Raw genomic sequence first — 17,507 nt, 5'->3', positions numbered from 1 at the left:
TCCGTGGTCCACTCCAAATGCAGCACTAAAACAGACACCATGTAGTTGTTGGACAATGACATTCAGATTATCGATAAAGGGGACTTGTGCCTGTTATTCCTCCTGGACCTTTTGACTAAGTTCAACACTGTCAACCTTCAAACTCTACTCAGCCTCCTTCTGTACACTGTGGGTTTATCTGGAACTGTCCTATAATGGTACACAGCCTTCTTATCTGGCAGTCATCAGGCTGTCCAGATGTGATCCCCTCAGGTCTGACTGCCACCCCTTCTCCTATGGAGTCCCTTAGTGTTCCATTCCCTCCCCAACAAACGTTAACCTCTAAACTCAATCACTGATCTCACTCCTAGATGACCCCAACATTGTGATACACCAGTGCAGACATGATACTCAGTTGTACCTAAAGGTCAAGGGTCCACAAGATATCACTCGCCTTTGCTCATGCCTTGCATCTGTTCAAATGTGGATGACAAGTGCCTACTTAAAACCTATCCCCACCAACATTTATAATCTTGGTTTACCCTTCCAAGCAGGAACTCACTCCAAGTTGACTGGATAAAATGCATTCAGACAGGTTCAAACATCATATCATCCACTCCGTAAAATCTCTAGGCTTCTTTGTGGATAGCAATGGTTCCTTCTAACAACACATTGTGACAAATAAGCATGCTGCTTTGCATCAGATCTCTCTGCTGTGCAAGAACATGCCCTTCCTCCTGCTCCAAGACATCTTAATGGTGGTGCAACCTAGTGATTTTGCATCTCAACAGGGGTTATGCCATCCTCACAAGGATCCCGCTGCTCATCTGCCCCCCACAAAGCGCCCCACCATGCCCCACCATGCCGCGTCCCACCTCATTACTGGCTCTAGGAAATGTCACCACATCACACCCACCTTGCGAAAATTACACTGAATCCCCAACCAGGCTAGGATCTTGTTCAAAACTGCATGTCACAATTATCAGGCAACTACAACTGGTACGATGACCTGATGATGGACAAACAAAGAAATTGGGAGCACATTGACATCTCGCAGTAAGACAATCACTAGGCGGGAAACTAGTCTTGCTCACAAGGAGAAAACTAGGACATTTCCTTTCTATTGCTCTGCTTTGGTACTCTCAAACTCCATCCCAGGGGCAATCTGGCCTGCTATTAGGAAAGATATGAATACCTGATACTCCCAACTCACTTTGGTGAAACCTACATTCCTGCTATCTTGAGAACACTCCCATCCATGTATTGAACTGGGAAAAGTATTACTAGTGTTTACTTGATGACAAATTAAATTCTTGCTACCAATGATTTGCTTTGTGACCTGTAAAGCGCCCTATTGCTCCTGAGCTAAATTCATGCCATAAAAACAAATAATTAAAACAAATAATATATTTAGGCATAAGGAAAAGAGGTGGCACTACTTGAAGTGCACTATAAAGCACAGAGATGAATATCATTTTCTTTCCAACAGGTAATCAGGGCGTGCAACCATGTGTGTAGTATTTCCAGCCAATTGCTCCACTTTCAGTAACATTATTCATACTGGACATCTGCACAAGCATCCCACATAATTGGAAGCTCAAGCTAGAAGCTATGACTGTCATCCTAAAACAATGGCAAAGTAGAGTTCATCGTTATCGCTATATTTGGAAAATATACATTAGGCCTTGCAAATGTCTCTGCAGTATTTTGTGCTGTAAATCCACTGGATATAAAAATCACTGTGCTGGTGCTAATCTGAGTATTCAGACCTAATTAAATCTTTATGACTATAGAAGTGGTCAACAGAAATCAAGAAATACATTGACCATAAGAGATACATTCAAAATGACAGTCACCGATAGTAGACTTTAATTAAAGTATGCCATTGTCAGACTTTTTGAAAATATCTTGGCTGTCAGCATGAAGATAATAACTGTCGTGGCTGCCACTTTTGAACATGTTACTACACTTAGAATCATTACTTTCAACCTGTATTCCAGATAAGATTAGCCAATAAGGTGGATCAATTGCATCTGGAGGTGAAAGGTGACTATAGAAGCTAAGATTTAGATACATAAATCCATCATCCTTGCAGATGAGAGCATAAAGGGGCCCCCTTCCCTGCCCCTGATTACAACCCGGAGCATGGAAAACAAGCACCAGGAAGAAGAAGCTATGGAGCCTATGGCAGTGCATAGCTGACAAGATGGCAGCCCTCCTCTCACACCCCAGACCCCTGGATGACAAACACACATAAGAATGACCTGAGAGTGTCAGGTCCAAGGTATTGCAACTCCATAGGGAGACCTTGGTGACTAGAGGGTGAACGTTTCCATGGTTGGTACTATGTTCATGGGAGGAGGTGTTGGCTTATAAGGATGGCATCTGGAGACAGGAGGTGGGCACTAGGAGACATTTCTCCTAGTGAGTTTACATGCACATTATGCAGTTATTTGTTGACATGCCACTTACTACATGAAACACAGCACTGCTGACAATGTTCACAAGTACACATCCAGGGACATGTTCACCTGCAGTCATCCATATCCAACCCTAGTACAAATCTTAGAAAGTTTACATGAAACCAGGATTGGACTGCTATCTCCAGAATGTGACATGGTGCTGTTTCTGTATGGTTTGATGTACTCAGCAGCGCCCGCACTTGGGTAAATGTGCAGTGTGCTGGGCAATGAGCCAACATCAATAAATAGGCCGGGTTGGTGTTTAAGTAATCAGTGACATAATTTGCGATGCCATCAGTGTGCTTAGAGGCTACCTCATAGTTAAGTTGGCATAGCTTGTAGAATTTCAGTTGTTTTGTTTCTTCAAATCAGCACTTTAACATCACTTCAACTTTTTTTGGACTGGATTTAACTAAAGTTTAACTAATATTTCTTCGCTGAATTTCAAGGATTTTCTTATGCTATGCATCTCACCACCTGCAATTCTACTTTATTCTTCAGATGGCATAAGTGATGTCATTTATTTTGTTATCAATATGTGGTCTTCAGCTATGCACCATGTGGTTTATCAAGTATTTCATCTTTTCTTGTCCACTAGGTAAGAATGCATTACTTAAGGGGGTCTGGGATGACGAGAAAAGAGGTGGGGACAATACAATGGATTACTAATGTGGTATTGCGACAAGCAAAAGTGAGGTGTAAGTGATAGAGAAGTGGGAAAAGGAAGAGTGAGGTGTGGTTAAGCAAAGGATTACTAATGGGGCACTGGGACGAGGAAGAGGGAGGGCTATGCAACAGACTACTAATGGGGTACTGGGATGAGGGTGAGGGAGGCAAATGACAAAGTACTGTTATGAGGAAGCAAGAGCTGCAATAATGTAGTAGATTAGTAATGGGGAACTAGGGCTTGTAAGAGGGGTGTGTGGGTATTGTAACAGATTACTATTAGGATACTAGGACGAGGAAGAGGGGAGTGGAGTCAATGCAACAGCTTACTAATGAGGTACTAGGACAAGTAAGCGGGAAGTGACATATATGCAACATATTGGACAAGGAAGAGGGAGGTGGTGGTAACAGAGTTGTGGAATAAGAAAGTGAGAGGTGGTAGTAATAGAGTACTGGGAAGAGGACAAAGGGGGTTTGGGTTAATGTAATGGATTACTAATGGAATTCTGGGATGAGGAAGAGTAGGTGGCACTAATTTACCAGATTACCTATGGTGTACTGGGGTGGGGACGAGGGAGGTGGTGGTAATGTAATGGATCACTAATAGGGTGCAGGGAGCAGGAACATAGAGGCAGGGTTTATATAGTACTGGGGCGAGGAAGAGGGATAAGGGATTAATGCATCAGCTTACTTTTGGGGTACTAGGCCAAAGAAGAGGGCAGTGGGTGTATTAACGCCAATCAAATTAAGAGACTCAATAGTCGGTTAAAGAATGGACAACACAAGAAAATGTATTCAAACCAGGTTTGCAAACCGAATAAAAAAACAGTACCCAATTAGCCTGCCAACCAATTTAACCTAACCCGCCTCCAGCTCGCCTTCCTCTTATATCCCCTCTTTGTCTGTCCCCATGCATTTTACATCATATCTGTCTGACCTCTTCCACCCCATGGCAACACAATGACCCCAATTTTTCCTTATGGTGGTCCGTCCTAGGTTTCCATCTAGATCCTCCTTTCCATGTGATTGTTCCTCTCGGTCAGTCAGTCACTCTAGTCAGATGATATCCAGCATCTTTCTCCTCAGGCGATGGGCATTGGGGCACCATCCCCAACGTATTTCCAGCCATGAATAAGGTCCCATTGGTCTGTTTAGTCAAAACTGTCTGGATCCAAGATGGAGGTTCAAGTGGCCTTCACCCAGAAACCCTCAGAGCTCTCAAAGCGCTGTCTCAGCAGTCCTACAGTGCATGCTTGTACTCTGGAGCTCCTGGGGCTTGGACAAGTATTACCAAAGCAAATAGATGGATACTCCCTAACCAATGTCCAATGGAATTGAAAGAAAAATAATACACACTCTGGCTCATCCATGTACAGATAGCACATTGGGTATTTGAATATTTCCCAAACTCCTCCCATATCCTCATTTCCCATTTTTACATTCAATGTCATAATAAACCGTGAAACCACATATTACAGTGCAAATCATATCCTCATTCACTCTAGGGGTCCTTAACCATTCACAGGACCCCCTTTTGTGCTTAATGTGCAACAATTCTAACTACAACTATCCCCTGCTCTGAACCCCCATTCACCATTTTTTTCTTTTGTACCGAGAATTCTGTCCATTACTATGCTGTGGTCCAATCATGATTTTAGTTTGTGCAGGTAAACTATCTACCACTACTAACATCAATTATGAAAATTGCATTCTTCGTCATTAGTTTTCAATAATTGCCCTAATTATTTCTGTAGCATCACAGTTTCCTCCTGTACTTCTAGCAGAGCAAAAGAGGGGCTTAGGTCAGGGGCCGACAAAAGGAGGCGAGTTGGAGGGTCTGTTATGAATCACAACTACTGCGTGACAGCAGCAATATTTCATATAACACCACGGCATCCCTGCCATCAGGAGAGAAAATACGAGACATGCTATGGTGGCAGTGTAAGATTGCTCAGCTACTTCCTGATTTACTGCTCATCAAACATCTCCTCCAGCAGATATCTTCAGAGTGCTATATGAAAAATCTCCTTCTACTGATTATAAACAGTTTCTAAAATCTGTAAATTCATAGTCACGTCAGTTCTAAGTCTTACCGCATCCTCAACCTTCCCAAATCTATGGGGTACCAATTTATTCCATACTGTCAAGAACTCAACATATACCTTCACTGTCCCCCTCTCAGTCACTAGCCAGAAAACTTTTAATTGTATAAATAGCGAAAATGTACATCTGACACTCAGTTCCACACAACAGTCCTACCTCAAAATAACCTCCTTCCTCCCAAACTATATTGGACACCTTCACCTTCCCAACACACTCTGTTCCCAACTAATATCCTTTCCCAGTTACACCATTCCCATGGTTCGGGTAGTTTTCTGCTAGCCAGTGCCTATTATCCTCTGATTGTTCCATATGCAGTGAATACACATTCTCTTTTTGTCTCAGCACCCACTACTGTACTTCCAGAAATGTCTCCATTGACACAGTCTGGCTGGCATTCCAGAATTATTTTTCAACAGTCTAGGACAACTATTATGTGCAATCAACTCAAATTGACATCAGCTGGCTATTCAAATAATCCTGTACTTCCTCAAACGCCATGAACCTTATCCAAATTACTCCCTGCTTCCATCACACCTTCCATCAGCTTCTGCAGGGCACCTTTGTTAATATGACTGAGCATTAATTTGCACCTCCATTCCTGTCAAATATGCCCCTGGTATGAGCCCATTTGACTTTTCTAATTGGCCAACATGGCCTTCTTAATTTGTACCTTTAAAAATCCCCATATGGCAAGTGCTCTGTTAGCTCCACTCTACACCTTATCTAATGTTTTCCTTTTCTGTTGTCCTTCCACTAATTCTTCCTGCTGCTGAGTCAACCAGATTACTGCCCCACTGGTACAATTGTGGTACTGATTAGTAACCTGAAAGGCAGACAGAGAGATGGTAAACAGTACCGTAGTGACTGTGGCATTCAACACCATATACCTGTAACCAGCTCTTTCTAGGTCTGACACTGAATTGTACCATAACAATTGATTGTACACCAGGGTATACCCAAGGAACTCATCTATCTCCATTTCCGGAGATGTTAAATACTGAATTAGAGTGCACACTCTATTATCCAAAGTATCTGAGAAACGATAATGAGCATCCGTCAAATTAGTACACCTCTTTATTGTTCTGGTATAATTCTGCCCATCCGCCATTGTTAGTAAATAGCACTCTAACCATAATGAACAACCTTTTCCTTTACCTGCCTTCACACTAGGGTCTTCCATTTCACATAAACCGGGTACCCCCCCCCCTATGCATAGCCATACATACATTTACCAAATCCGGAACTGCACCTATATTACCACCAAGCTCTCTTTGTATTGTCATAGCTGTGGTCCCGATCCACTGGTTATACCAGTAGATCAGTTTAGAGATGATTGTATTCCTCCTCCTGGTGAAAAGAAAAGATTGGTAGTAATAGATTAGGTCGGTGATATGTGAAGGCTCCAGACACAACACAGTTGGTTTAGTTGCTACAGTCGTAGGAATTTTATTGGTTACACTCAGTTCTTGATCTACGAGGCTACTTACGGGTCTCACTTTGGGCTCTTCCTGTTCTGAGTTCAATACCTTCAAATAATCTTCATCACTCATCCAATTGGGTAGTGCCTCATATGGAGATGGCACTACCCTTACTGGGCTTTCGGCTGTCTGTGGTATACATTCCAACCATACCATCCACACTCCCAGGCTCTATTCAAATCACAGGTTCCCATTTTCCAGTGTACTATCCATTGTTTCTTATACCATGGCAAGGCCCCAACATCACTATTGGTTACTACGTTAGTCAGAATCATCATGGCTAATATGGTATGTTCAATTGAATCAGATTCTCATTTAACTCAGCTAAAGTGAACACAAATAGGCAAATCAGCAGAACAACAGAACCTACAATGCAGGGTTTAACACCCTCTTGCAGTGACTAACATGCACCCATGGTGGGTGCCCCTGAACTTTATACTGCCGAATTTGAGACAAGAAGCATGGTGAAGGGTGTCTTGCATCACAGAGTCTGTGTTGTCTTTCTCTGGTGGACTTTTATTAGTACACTGTCACCAGGCTTTAGGGAATGACCTGTGGTGTCTGGTTCCCATGGCATAGCTGCTTGGACCTGATTTTGAATGAGACTGACATAAGACATTAAAGTCTTGACATATTCCAAAAGTAGATCATCCAACAATTGCAAATCACTGGGCACAGCTTTCACTCGTGTACCAACAGGCAATCACATAAATCTTCCATACAGAATTTCATATGGGCTCAAACCAGTTTTCCTAACCTGGGTACTTCTTATACTAAACAGAACTAGTCGAAGGGTATCTGGCTGTTTCATCCCAGTTTCTTGACATAGCTTAGCCAATGTATTCTTTAAGTTCCCATTCCATATCTCCATTGCCCTGGCTGACTGGAGATGGTGGGGCAATGTAAATTATACTGAATCTTCAATGTGGTTAGCAACGTTTTAATGATGTTATTCACAAAATGTGTTCCCTGATCACTGTTAATATACACTGATATTCCTAATCAAGGCACAAACTCTTAAATCAGTATATTTGCAACGGTCACAGCATCAGCTCTCCTACAAAGATAAGCTTCCACCTACCCAGAAAAACACATCTTTTACCAACAAATACTGGCAATGATTGCACCTGGGTAACTGTAAATAATCTATCTGTAATCCCACCAATGCACCATAAGGGGGAGTATGTCCCCATTGCCTAACTGGCACAGTTTTGCCCACGTTATTCTGAAAACAAATTGTACAGCATTGACAATACTTCTGGGCCATCGTACTGAATTCTGGACTGTCCCATCAGTGTAGTCATCCTGTCCATATCTACGTATGTTGACCCATGATACATCCTAACCAAATGGGATACTTATATTTTTTGAGCCAGTAACTGGCCCTGTTCATCTCTCCACAGATAGTCTTCATGCAGCTGGCAACCATTTCTAATCCAATTAGCCTTTTCACTGGGTGGTGCACTTTCCTGCATCTGAACGATTTCTTCCATGGTTTTATATGGTGCATCTTCCTGCACCAAGTGAAATGGCAATACATACACCTGGCTATTGTCTGCTACTAATTTGGTCAGTGCTGTCAGTGAAATAATGACCCATACTTATCGGATCATCCAATGTCTGGTGAGCAGCCCATTTTATAATGGCAATCTGTTTGGGTAACATAGCATCTAAAAGTTCTAATAGATATGGACTGTTTTTTATAGGTGTTTCGGTTGATTATGTGAAACCCCTATGTTTCCAGAGTTGACCAAAATCATGGGATATGCCAAATGTGTATCTCAAATCCACATACATGTTAACTGACTGTTGAGCTGCCAGCCAGCAGGCTCGTGTAAGAGCCACTAACTTAGCTACTGGATCTGACATGGCTTGAGGTAATCTACCACGTTCCACCATAACCTTAAAAGTACATATGGGATACCATGAAGCCAACTGGCCCTCCTGATTCCATAAACTTGATCCATCCATGAAATATTTGAGGTCCAGATCCGTCAATGGTATATCATAAAGATCTGTATGGGGCATTACCAGACAATCAGTTACTGTCACACAGTTATGTGGAGTAACATCATGTGGCTCTCCGTCCAAGGGAGTGGTTAACATTGATGCCAGATTTAAAACTGAACATCTCGTCAAGGTGATATTAGACACATTTAGTAAGAGCATCTCATAATTAGCTGCTCTCGATACAGACATGTGCTGAGTCTTAGTCTTCAATAGCAGTGACAAAACAGCATGTGGCACTGCCACCTCTAAAGGTGATCCTAGGACTATATTATTGCTCTGTTCCACCAACAGGAGGCAGCAGCCACTGATCTAATTCCTTACTATAATAGGGTACAGATCTATTATGGATTCCTTGCTTCTGGGTAGGCACTCCCAGAGCAAACTATTTTTTCTCATGACAGTACAAAGTAAATCCCTTTTTATAATCTGGCAGACCCAATGTGGGGACTTCAGCCAGTAGATGTTTAATCTTAACAAAGCTTCAGGTGTCCATTGCAATGGCTCAACTGTGTTAAGTCGAGTACAATTCTGAAGTGGTTTAACTATTTCTGCACATTCTGGTATCCATTAGCGGCAATAGCCAACAGCACCGATAAATGCTCACATTTGGGTTATGGTCTGAGGCTTTGGTTTGTTTTAGACCACCTCCTTTCGAGAACAGGATTTCAGCCGGCATCCTTTCATGATATGATTTCCTAAGTAGTGTATACTAAGGAAACACAACTGTAGCTTCTTCTTTGAAGCTTTCTGCCCTTTCTCCACCAGAGCAGTCAGTAAAACATTACTATCTTCTTTACAAGCCTCATATGATGGGGAGGCTATTAATAGATCATCAACATATTCACCAATACTGATTTTCCGGCCAAATTAATGTCATCCAAATCTTTCTTCAATTGTTGTGAAAAGACGGTTGGGACTCTGTATACCCCTGAAGAAAACAGGTCCACGTGTACTGGACCCTCCTTTGTGATAATGAAAACAGAAAATGACAGTCTTTTTGTATAGGGAGTGAAAGAATGCTGAACATAAATCAACCACAGTGAAGTGTTTAGCATCTGGAGGTATACAGGACAATATGGTAGCTAGATTTGGAACTAAAGGGTAAGAAGTTATCACCACGGCATTGATAGCTCTCAGGTCCTGTATAAATCTTTACATTTCCTTAAAAGGCTTTTCCAAAGGAAAAATCAGAGTATTACACACTACTGGATGGTACAATAATTCCTTGACTCAGCAATGATTTGATGACCGGGTTGATGCCTGCTTCCACCTCAGGCTTTAGAGGATACTGAGGTGTACAAGGCAATCTTTTAAACGGGTCTGACTTTATTTTCACTGGTTCAGCTGTACGGATATAACCCACCTCATTGTCATGGGTGGCCCATAAAAATGTTGGCATAGAATCATTTCATTCCTGCAAATCCCCTGACCACCACTTCTCTCTCTCCTCTTCACCCTCTCACAAATCTTCACTTAATACAGCCATCAACTATACAACATTATCTGGGGGCACTCTTAAGAACACCCCTGATCTATTAATAGCGCACCTCATTTTACACAACAGATCTCTTCCTAAAAGATTTACAGGTGATGTAGGACTCAAAAGGAATGCATGTTGCTTGGTAGTATGACCCAAAGTAACAGTCAAAGGGTCTGTTACCAGGTTTATGTCAGTGGTGTTCGAAATACCCTCCAACCTCACTGTTTCTCTAGAAATTGGGACATGAGAAATGTATTCACTCGTAAGGGCAATCTATTTGCTCCTGTAACCACCACACATGGAATTGGTATCCCTTGCACAATACAGTGAACACAGTGACCATCCTGATCAACAGGAATCATCAGTGCTTCCAGAGTCCCCTCCCCTTCAGATTGTCATAATCCACTCAAATCCCCACTTGCCCCTAACAGGTCTCCAGGGATGAAGGGTTTGGAATTCAGATTGGCAAACTGAAACACTGGTGCAGCCTGCCTCAGAACCTGTACTCCCTGTTGCAGTATGGCATGTTATTTGGGATATTATTGCATTGTGGCGGTAACCACTGTAGCCAAAATAGGCACTAATTCTTCCAATGGCCTTCCTAGTTACAACACAAAGAGTTTGGTCCCTTGGCTCCAGGAGCCTATTGGTTACTCCAACCTCCCTGTTGTCCCCGTGTTTCCCATGTCAGTTGTAGTACCGCCTGTCCACCTTGTCTTTACTGTTGTGGTTGACCCATATATCTCCCCTGGGGGTGTTTAATATCCCGGTGGGCCCGCTTGGCCTTCGCCTCTTCCTTGTCCTCTCTGTCTCCCCCCCTTAGGGCCTGGTTTCCTTGACAGTGTGGCGCCCCTCGTTACTGTCCCTGCAGACTCTATAATGACATAGATTTGTTCTCAAATGTCTCTGTCTTTTCCATTTGGCAAGCGATGGCAAGCAAAGCAATGATTCTCCAATACCACCAGCTCCACTAGCAGCTTGGTCTGCCAACCTATACACACATTCTTAAGCTGCACTTGTACCTTCGGAAGTAAACCTGTTACAAATGAATTTGCTATAGCCTCCTGAGCTGTTTCCTCTGCCTTAGTAACACAGAGTGCTGTGTGAATACCACCTTCAGTCGGTCTAAATAAACTGTGGGAGATTCACCCTTATTCTGTTTACAATTTGGTATTTTTGCCTAATCAGTATTTTTAGGGTGCAATCCTACAGCTGCTGTGAATATTCTTTACCTCGCTTGCACCAGGGCTTCCCCTCTGACTGTATCGACAGCTCTCACCTCTGGTGGCATCACTAATCCCTATGAACTGTTTCAAATCGGCCAGTGAAGTATTATAACACTGTATCACTGTCTGTGACTTCTCCACAAACCATTCAGGTTCCTCCCTTATATTGGGAAACACCTTTGCCAAGGCCTGAGGGTCCCCTAGTGTCCACATTACATGGACTGTGACCAGAGGCTGCTGTTCCCCATCCCCCTGAACAGACAGTACCTGTTTGAGGGGTGTCTGAAAGGCATGTGATTCCCTGCAATATATCATATCTTCTCTCGTCATCAAATGATCGTACAAAGGTGGCAGCCCCCTGGATGTAGGTGCCCCTGTAGATTCCAACCTGCTCTGCCATTGCACCCCTGAAGCTGCTGGTCCCAAAGGGGGTAGCTCTACCATAAGCAACCCTCCACTCCCGGCCCCATAAATGGCGTTGTGATGGTGAAAAATTCAAGTATGTCCTTCAGTGTCTCACTGTCACGTTCCTTGTTACCCTTCTCTGTCTTATTTTGTTCAATTGATCCTTCCTTTTGAACTTTCTCAGGGCAAACATGAGCCCAATCTGTTCCTCTCCTACCCCATAAAAATGTGATCTGCCCCTCAATAGATCATTAATTTCCCTCAGCCCTACTGTCAGATCTTCTAGCCGTAGCCTCTTCCAGCCATGTAGTAAATACTCCCCATTGTACTGATGACATTGTAATCCCCTTGGCTTCTAGAGCCCTCCTCAGAGCACACACAATTAGTCCAAATTAAATGTCCCTTAAATGGGAAACTGAGTCCATCTGTTACGCCGAGACAAATAATGCCACAAGTCCAAATAGTGACAAGGCAAACTGCTGAACTGCCTAAACATATAATGGGCTGACCACACCTTTGAGGGTTCCTCTGCCTGTTTTGAGTGTTGTTTTCCCATTTTCCTTTCCTTCATTAATTTCACATTCACCTATCACTTGCCCCGGTACCCAAACACCCCTGTTCCTTTCACACATTAAATCCACTCTTTTGCGGCCAGAGACACCGCAGATTGGTCCTGACAGGGATAAGGACTTGCACCCGTCTCACATTCTGCTGTCCCTAATTCATTATTTGGGCTTTGTTCTTCTCCCAACCTAATACCCGAATGTATGTATATCCAAATTACCACACTGACGCAGCCCCTAACCTTGATATTTTTACCAAATAATCTCTAATTCACCAAAATCAAAACAATAACACAACCAATAACAAACATCTACACTATATGTCCAACCCAGAATTTCCATTTAATTTCTGCATGCCCCTTAAAAATGTTCCTTCCTTCATTGTCCATTTCCTGCTCCCAATTGGAACCCTTGGTCCCCTGTGCAGCCCTCCATGAACTCTCACCTGCCCTGATAGTCTCCTCTGGAAACCCCTTTGGAGATTTAAAGGTAGGTCTCCTATGTTATCATGTTGAGCGCTCATGCGGGTGGCGCTCCGGAGCCGGAGGTCTGCAGCACACACAACGGGATCCATGTCCCAGACACCATCTATCCAAATTAGTCCTTGGAGTACTTGGATAAGGAAGAGCGAGCTGGTGGTAATATTATGGGTTGCTTATGGCGTACTGGGACAAGGAAGTGGGAGGTGATGGTAATGTAACATTAATAATGTAGTACTGGGATTAGGAATGAAGAGCTGGGAGCAAAGCAACAAATCAAAAACGGGGTACTGGGCCAAGAAAGACTGAGGTGGGGGTAATGCAATAGATTACTACTGGGTTAAAGGTACACGGAAGAGGGAGGTGGGGCAATGGAGTACTGGGATGAGGAGAAAAGAAGCATGGTAATGTAGTACTTATATGAGGAACAGGGCGATAGTTACAATGTAAAGGATCATTAATAGGGTACTGGGACAGGAAAACGGGAATGGAGCTATGCAATAATAATTTGCATTTATATAGCACTACAAACCCTCAGGTATCTGAGCGCTGCATAATTACCCACGGTGTGTGGTACTCACTTATTGACATTTAAACAATGAAAGGCTGCCTTTGGCCCTGCAGGGGTTCGAACCTGCGACGACAGTCTCTGCACAGATGTCAAAGTGAGCACTCTACTCGCTGTGCTATCTGACTGGCTAAAAAAGATGATTACTAGTTGGGTCCTAGAATGAGGAAGAGGAAAATCGGGGTAAAGCAACAGATTACTGATATACTGGGATGAGAACTAAGGGGGGTGGGGGAATGGAGAGATCTTCAATACTGATGTGCTGAGAAATTCGATATCTTCACTCTTAAGTCATGTGACACACTTTCGAATCAAAACAAAGACTTTGAAAATAGGCACCACTCGAGCTTCTGTGGCACACTTTATTTTCAATGATATAAACCAAATGAAAACTTTATACCCTGATTCACATCCCCAAACACTAATATTCCCTAATACCACACTCCCACCCATTTTAGGTTAATTTATGAAGCAATCACTGTATTATTTTTTTATAATATAAAACAGGGGTTGCTTCCTAAATGCATGTACAATCCTCGTCTTCCGCCTACTAACATTTACTGTGCTTGGCACATTTCAATATTTTATATATATATGTACTCAGATATCGATCTCTGAAAAATGCTATGAAAAGCAAATTTGCAATATCGCCAGACCACAAAGCCCTTCCTCCATGCTGCTGAGCCTCAAAGCTTCCCTGCCTACTCGCCTTATATCATTTTAGGTCTGAATCTTGATTTTCAAGCTGAACATTTTTCAGAAATGAAAAACCTTGGATTCAGCACTGCATCATGAGAGATAACCTTTTGGGTACCAGGGGTACCCCTCTCTCAAACAAATTACTTGCTGGATTTATGCCAAACCAAAGAATTTCCTTCGAGCATGTTGTGCGCAATTTCTTTCTTGTTTGACGAAAATCCATCCAGCAGTTTGGCCTATGTGCATTAGCAAACATTGGACATTACCTCCGTGGGAAAAACAATGGAAAAAGTGAAAAACACTCCTCTTTTTCACCCTTTATATCTTTTGAACCATAGCACAGATTGGCACTACAATTTCCAGTTTTCTGGGTCCCCGGCAAGCCAGACATGCGATTTAGAACATTCCATGATGATCTGTACAATAGTTCAAAAGTCTGTATATTCCCAACAGTATACATCTTTTCCCCCTCGTCCTTCTGTATGCATGTCATGTCATAGTAGCACAATGGTGGTTGCTTATTGAGCTTGATGGGCCCTCTTGAGCGACATCCCAAACCACCTCTGTAGTCAGTCTAAACCCCTGGCATCCCAACTCCATTATATGTTCTTCTGGTCCCATGGCCATGACTTCAAGGTACATCAGTCTGTCCATGTTGTTCATCATCTTAAGGCTAATTCGTCATATAACTGTGAACAGTCTCCTTATTTCAACCAGTGTGGCCACACAAAGATTGAGTGTTACCAGATGGAGCATTTACATGGCTGTTGTGATATTTTTCCATACCAACAGGACATTTGCGGTGTACAGTGAGGAGGTGAGTGCACTGCACACATTTGTTGTGGCTCTTCTTTAAGTTGTGCATACTGCATTTCTGCTTTATGGACAAGTCCCATTGATTTAATGATCATTATTCTTGAAATCTTGCATATCTGTGTTACCATGAGTATAACTGGGTATATTTCACTGATGATTTTAGAGGTAAATGTCTCTATCAGGTGCTGTGGAACCGTCTTACACAGTGTATGTATTCACCTCTTACGACAAGGTCCTAATGAAATGGTTTCCTACATTTAGGAGTCATTCATTTTCTAATAAAATCACTTCCCAAGTGGCTGCGAACATGATATTTTTATCCTCCACTTTGCCCTATTTCTGTTTATTATTATTATTTATTTAATGTGTTTCAGTTTACAAGTAAACTTTTCACATGACATGAATTTTAAAGACATTCAGTTATACATTTCATCAGAATAATATAAAATATAAGATACCACATTTTTTAAAAACATACATTTGCAATATTTAAACACTAGATCATCTAATCAGTCTCACAAATTAATCAATATCCAATGATCAATAAGAATTATATACACATACAATATTCTCAAAATATATATTCACAGTTTCCCAAGTTTTACAAACTCCTTACTATTCTATTGTTTTGAAAATGGTGACCTGTTTCTGATTCTATATGGTAATTCCCACAATCCTCTCTATTTTTTGCCAGACATTATACATTGAAATATACACTTTCATATTCTTTGTATTAATGCACTGTTGCCAAAATGCCAGATCTTTTATCGTGTCTGGATTATATACATATCTACCATACGATTTGAGATACAACTCAGACAAATCAGGGCATTCAAATAATAAATGCTTAACAGTCTCCATGGTGTCCCTGTTTTTACATATACAACACCATCCATCAGTCCATGGTATTTGACTTACAGTCCCCGTAACTGACAATACTGGCAGATGATCCCTCTAAGAAGCAATATAAAGTGTCTCAGTCTTGGAGACGGAGATAGGTTTAAATACAACTGCGGCTTCTTAAAAGTATATAGGAAATGGGACCCAGATTTATACTTTTCCAAACTATTCAGATGAGCATAGTTCTAAAGCCAGTGCCATAGCTCAACACGCCTAACAATGGCGCGTTTCTTTTTGATGATATCATTCCCCTTTCTCCATATCCAACATATCTCCTCAAAGAGCGTTTCCATGCTTTTTTTTAAAAAATTGACATGTCGTAGATTCTTTTAGTGATTCCTGTTTCATGGCCCATAACAAACTATTATTGGTATCATTACTCATTGTGATATACAGCTCTGCCCGTGTTTTTAACACAATTGATTTAAATGACATATGGCCTAGCTCCAACCTGATTATAGTCATTGGGATACAACCCGGGAGACCTAAAATCCTCCTCCAATATTTGCCCTCTATGATCTGTAGCCACCTTGAATCAATAGATAAAAGTGACTCCAAACCATAGGTTATCATAGATGCCAATACCTGGGTATAGAGCTGTTGGGCAGCCCAAATGGTATATCCCCCATAGTCAATGGTGAATCGATGCACCATGGCCGTAATCTGCACAGCTCTAATAATGCGCGTTTGTTTACAAGAGAGATAATCTCCCTTATCATCAAATTCTACACCCAGGTATTTATACTGCAGAGTATAAGAGATCTCTAAGTCTTTGATAATCAACCTCGGGCGAGCAATCCTCCTGTTGCTGAAAACCATCTGCTGTGATTTTCCGCGGTTGATAATTAGGCCATTGGAGTCTGTGTATGCCCATAATGCTTCCGTAGATCTACGTAGGCCACTGAAGGTGTGTTCCAGGATCACCAAATCATCTGCGTATGCCAGGACCGGCCACTGAAGGTGTGGTCCAGGATCACCAAATCATCTGCGTATGCCAGGACCGGGCAACGATCAGCGCCAATCATAGGTGGACAGTCATGAACAGACCTTACAGCAATTGGTAGGTCATGTACAAACAAATTATATACCAGTGGGGCTGTAACACACCCTTGCTTGACCCCTCTATTTTGGATCATTTGCTTGGTCATGTTCCCTTGCAAATCTAATTTAAGGGATACACTAGTATTGTGGTGCAGTAGCCTAAGATAATATAACAGACCATCTGGGCAGCCCACTAACTTAAGTTTGGCCCACAACTTTTCTCTAGGAAAAAGATCGAAGGCTGCTTTAAAATCCACAAATAGGGCATACAGAAGGGGATTGCCCTTTGATCTCGCTCTCTTACGTAATGTATCCATAATGATCAGGTTATGTGAGGTCGAATATACACGTCTAAATCCCAACTGGAATTTACAGAGAAGACCTGATTTATCTACCCATTCCTGTAGTTCATCGAGCAATATTGATGAAAAATTCTTGCCCGTGCAATCAAACATGGAGAGCAGTCTATAACTGCTAGGTTCCATTTTATTGCCTTTCTTGAAAATAGGTATTAAGAAGGCAGTCTGCCATGACGGTGGTATAATGCCTTCGGCTAAAACCTTATCAAACAGGATTTTTAACAAGCCAGCCCAGAACTCTGGCTTGCTCTTCAGTGTTACATTTGCCAGGCC

This window comes from Ambystoma mexicanum, chromosome 6p (assembly GCF_040938575.1).
Source record: "Ambystoma mexicanum isolate Mex_15411 chromosome 6p, UKY_AmexF1_1, whole genome shotgun sequence".
NCBI lineage: Eukaryota > Metazoa > Chordata > Amphibia > Caudata > Ambystomatidae > Ambystoma > Ambystoma mexicanum.
The sequence above is the reverse complement of the archived record's forward strand: the minus strand, read 5'-3'. Positions refer to the sequence as shown.